This window comes from Apium graveolens, chromosome 10 (genome assembly GCF_009905375.1).
Source record: "Apium graveolens cultivar Ventura chromosome 10, ASM990537v1, whole genome shotgun sequence".
Lineage (NCBI taxonomy): Eukaryota > Viridiplantae > Streptophyta > Magnoliopsida > Apiales > Apiaceae > Apium > Apium graveolens.
This window is the reverse complement of record NC_133656.1, coordinates 210,836,102-210,842,101: the sequence shown is the minus strand read 5'-3', so window position 1 is coordinate 210,842,101 and position 6,000 is coordinate 210,836,102.

Here is a 6,000-nt window from a genome sequence, read left to right as displayed (position 1 = left end):
GCACATGAGTGTAAAGTTATTATATTGTAATCATCTAATTACCCAAGTCTTAGAATAATTTTATTTTATAAAAATATTGAATTATATAAGTTTAGTCACCCAAAATAAAGAAAGAAGTATGTAACTCAATACTTGATTTTATCAAAATTTAATCAAATGAGCTTCTAGCTCAATTGGTTGAAGTCATATGTTTGTTATAAGTGTAAAGTTAGTATATCGAAGTGAGTTATTCAATCAAGTCTTGTTTTATATAAATATAAAATTTAATATAAGGCAAGACAACTCGTGTAAATAAGTAAGTTGTAACTCAATAATTAATGTTATAAATATTTAACCAAAAGTGTTTCTAGCTCAAGTGGTTGATGTGTTTAATTTGCAAATAGTTGGCATAAGTTCGATTCGATTCCTTTCAACAACTATTTTTGAAATTTATTAATTTATTAAAATGTATGGGAAAAAAAGTAATTTCGAATAAAATGTTTCCCAAAAACTTGATGTTGTAGTATTATAAAGATAATAGATTTTCAAAAGAGGGTTGTAGTTCCAATTGTTTGCAATTTTGTTCATCGCCTTTTGAGGTTTTATGTTTAACTAGCATAATAACTCGTGCGAAGCACGGGTCATTTTCTAGAGTTTTTTATGCATGCAATTATAATGTTTTTAGTTATTTTCTTATTTGTAAATATTGTATAATATCTAACGTACATGAAATACAAGTTGATTGTTTATCAATGTGTATCATTTTTATACAAGAAATTACTAAATTACACAATGTTTCCTATATAGCTCATTAAACAAAATATATATATTCTTATTTGTGTTGTATAATTTGTATTCAATGAATGAATATAAACAGGATAGTCAGTGTACATTTAAAATGAAACAATTAAACTTAATATGTAGAATGTCGTTGGTATGTTTACAAAGAAAAAGCTAAAAATTAACATATATGTTGAATACAGAGTTGACCAAAATTTTTAATTTTATTTAAATAAACTATATGTACTGGTCTATATTATTACTGAGTTCACTACTAACTTACAGTTATCTTACTCAATTTAAAAAGATAAAAAAAATGAATAACTGAATTCAGAATTACTTGCAATCATAATATACAATAATGTAAAATTTACACTACTGTTAATATAAAAGTTGATTTTAATGAAAAATGTTAGTTTTTGAAATTCAATGTATGTATGTATGGAAAAATGTTAGTTTTTTTACACTACTTTTAATAAAATAAGATTAAGTTATATATGTTTGTGTTAGTATGTAAATTATCGTATATTACGTTTCTTAGAAAATTACGATGGTTTCAATTATTTATATGTTAAATATATGATTTATGTACATGTATAATCATTATAAACATCTAGTGAGACAATTTATTACTTAAATAACATGTATTTATAATTATTCAAAAATTAAAATAATGTATAAATAAATTACAATAATTTATATATGGTATTTGTTAGATATTTTAGTGTACTTGGATTAACTAGTTGACCAATGTGATTGTAATATTTCATCAAACAAGTCGGGAGAGTGCGGAGTGCATGCTTATTTGAGTTTATTATGATTTTCAGTATTGGCGGGGGTTGGTGTTAATGTGAAAAGACATGTTTTTAGACACAACCGTATACCTCAAAGGACGTGTCTTAGGACATGACTTTTGGACATGTATGGATGTGTCTTAGGACATGTCTTTTGGACATGTATGGATGTGTCTTAGGACATGTCTTTTGAACACCTATATAATACTTGCAACAGATTTGGTCATCTATATAGAAAAAAAACAAAAGGTTGGTTGTTGAATTCACACAAAATACATCATTCTCTGTTCTTATATTCTGATTTTATCCGGTTGAAAAGTTTGGATAACCACCAAATTATTTCAATCTGAAATTGTTTGTCAAGACTTCAGAATAATCCAAGTTATCCTCAATTTTTCTACAACAAAGATTGAAACAAATTTGTTTTCTGAAGATGGCGAACAACGAATCTGTAAAAGACATGACTATCAAGTTTGCAAAACTAGACAAGTTTGAGGGACATGACTTTAGAAGATGGCAAAAGAAGATGCATTTCTTGTTAACCACATTAAAAGTTGTGTACGTTTTGAGTACTCCAATGCCAGAAATGATTGAGGAGGATACTGTGGAACAGACTAGAAGACGCTGTAAATGGGAGAATGATGACTACATCTGTCGGGGTCACATCTTGAAGGGTATGTCTGATTCTCTTTTTGATATATACCAAAATGTTGAGTCTGTAAAAGAATTATGGGATTCCCTTGAATCCAAGTACATGGCTAAAGTTGCTTCTTGCAAAAAGTTTCTGGTTAGTAATTTTATTCACTATAAAATGGTTGATATTAGACCTGTCATGGAACAGTATAATGAATTGTTAAGGATTTTTGGACAGTTTGTTCAACACGACATGAAAATGGATGAATCTATTTCGGTTTCTAGTGTTATAGACAAATTGCCACCCTCGTGGAAAGATTTCAAACACACCCTGAAACATAACAAGGAAGAGATGACTTTGGTTGAACTTGGAAGTCACTTCAGAATTAAAGAGGCTTTAAGGGCTCAAGAAATTGAGAATAATTTTAAGGGAAATAATCAAGTCGGTAACTCTTCTGTAAATATGGTTGAAGATGGTGGATCTTCTAAGAATTCAAACAAAGACAATGGTAAAAAGAGGAAGTTTAAAGGAAATAACAATACATCTTCCAACAAGAAACCAAAATAGGCATGTTGGAAGTGAGGCAAACCTGGTCATTTCAAGAAGGATTGTCGGGTTGGTAAAGGCAAGCATAACGCTGGTCCAAGTGGATCTAAGGATCCAGAAAAGCAACAAGGTCATATTTTAGTACAAAATTATAATTCTGGGCAGAATTATGTGTCACTAATCTCTGAGGCATTTTATGTGCAGGATGATAATGTTGCATGGTGGATTGATTCTGGAGCAAAAAGTCGAGTATGGAAAGATCTTCGTTGGTTTGAAGATTTTCTACCAATCGAAGATGGATCTATGTTAAAGATGGGAATAGTTGCAACTGAACCAATAAAAGGACTAGGAAATGTAAAGCTTGTTTTTACTTTTGGAAAATATGTATTATTAAATAATGTGTCGTATGTTCCTGGAATTCGAAAGAATCTCTTTTCTGGTGTTGTATTGAATAATTGTGGTTACAAACAAGTATATGAAACTGACAAGTATATCTTGTCAAAGCATGGTACTTTTGTTGGCTTTGGTTATTTATGTAATGGCATGTTTATGTTGAATGTTAATGTCTCATTTGATGATGAATCTGATTGTAGGGCTTCTAATAGTGCTAGCAATAATTTGAATAAATCTAAATTGTGACATGCTAGACTGGGACATGTACATTATAGAAGAATAAAGGATATGTCTAAAATGAGTCTCATGCCTGCTATTGATATAAACAATGAGAAATTTAAAACATGTATGTTAACTAAGATAACCAGAAAGCCTTTCAAGGACGTAAACAGAATATCTGAAGTGTTGGAACTGATACATAGCGATTTATGTGATTTTCATGCTACACCTTCGTTGGGAAATAAAAAATATGTCATTACATTTATTGACGATGCATCTAGATATTGCTATGTTTATTTGTTGAATACTAAGGATGAAGCTCTTGATAAATTTAAAATCTATAAAGAAGAAGTAGAGCTACATAAAAGTACTATGATTAAAAATCTGCGTACTGATAGAGGAGGTGAGTATTATGATCCAGTATACTTTCAATCTACTGGTATAATACATCAAACCACTGCTCCTTACATACCACAACAAAATGGTGTGGCAGAAAGGAAGAATATGACTTTGAAAGAGATGGTTAATTCCATGTTATCCTATTCGGGTTTGAATGAAGGTTTTTGGGGTGAGGCTATGTTAACAACCTGTTATTTGTTGAATAGGATTCCTACTAAGAGAAATAAATTTACCCCTTATGAACTTTGGTATAAAAAGCCACCAAAATTGAGTTTTCAAAGAGTTTGGGGATGTAGAGCAGTTGTAAAGCTCACTGAACCCAAAAGGAGAAACTTGGGTGAAAGAAGTTTAGATTGTATTTTTGTGGGGTATGCTGAGCATTCCATTGCATATAGGTTCTATGTATTAGAATCTAATGATTATGTATCTGTGAATACGATTATCGAGTCAAAAGATGCTGACTTTGATGAAAATAGATTTACATTTATACCTAGACCAAGAGACATGATTCAGAATTCTTTCAGTAGGAACCCGGTTCAAACTGAAGATGTTCATGGACCTTCTGAACCAAGGAGAAGTTTTAGAGCTAGAAAAAACAAATCATTTGGACCTGATTTTTAACTTTATTTGGTTGAAGGTTCAAGAGATGAGGTAGAGATTGAGTCTGAGTACCAATATTATTTTATTATTGAGGACGATCCAAAAACATTTAATGAAGCAATGACATCAAGAGATGTTGCATTCTGGAAAGAGGCTATTCAGGATGAGATGGATTCTATCATGAATAATAACACATGGGAATTAAGTGATCTACCTCCTGGCTGTAAAGTATTAGGAAACAGATGGATCTTCAAAAGAAAAATGAAAGTGGACGGTACCATAGACAAATTTAAATCCAGATTGGTTATACAAGGATTTAGGCAAAAAGAAGGGATTGATTACTTCGATACTTATACTCCTGTTGCTAGGATTTCTACTATCAGGTTGTTGATAGCACTTGCATCTATACACAACCTTGTAATTCATCAGATGGATGTAAAAACTGTATTCTTGAATGGTGAATTAGATAAGGAGATTTATATGAAACAACCGGAAGGGTTTGTTATGCCTGGTAGTGAGCACAAGGTGTGTAAATTGGAGAAATCTTTGTATGGTCTTAAACAAGCACCAAAATATTGGCATCAAAAATTTGATAGTGTGGTTTTGTCTAATGGTTTTCTTCTTAAACAAGCAGACAAATGTGTATATAGCAAGTTTGATGCTTCTGGTAAAGGAGTTATAATTTGCTTATACGTAGATGATATGTTGATTTTTGGTACTGACCAAAATCAAGTGGATAAAACCAAGAAATTTTCGTCATATAATTTTGATATGAAAGACTTGGGAGAGGCTGAGGTGATTCTTGGTATAAAGATCAAGCGTACGAAAAATAGTATTTCAATTTCTCAATCTCATTATATTGAGAAGATTCTGAAAAGATTTAACTTTAATAATTGTTCACCAGTTAGCACTCCTATTGATCCTAGTCTTAAGCTAGTATCTAGTAAAGGAGTTGTAGTATCTCAACTTGAATTCTCAAGAGTGATTGGTAGCCTCATGTATGCCATGATAAGCACTAGGTCAGATATAGCCTATGTTGTTGGTAAGCTTAGTAGGTTTACTAGCAAACCAAGTTCACATCATTGGCAAGCTTTAAGCCGAGTGTTCAAGTACTTAAAAGGAACCATGGATTATGGTTTGACTTATACTGGATTTCCTTTGGTTCTTAAAGGTCATTCGGATGCAAGTTGGATTTGTGATAAAGAAGATTATTCTTCCACGAGTGGTTGGGTATTCCTTCTTGGGGAGGTGCTATTTCTTGGGCATCAAAAAAATAGAGTTGCATTACTAACTCAACAATGGAATCTAAGTTTGTAGCATTATCATCTGCTGGTAAAGAAGTTGAATGGCTAAGAAATCTGATTTATGAAATTCCATTGTGGCCTAAACCGATATCTCCCATATCTATCAGATGTGATAGCGAGTCTGCCTTGGCTAATGCTTATAGAGAAGTGTACAAAGGCAAGTCTAGACACTTAGGTGTTAGACACAACATGATTCGAGAGCTTATCATGCATGGTGTTATATCAATGGAGTTTATAAGAACTCAACATAATTTAGCCGATCATTTGACCAAAGGGTGAGAAGAGATCTTGTGTGCAAATCGGCTGTAGGGGTGAGATTAAAGTTCGTCTAAAATTTCTCATGTTGAGATAC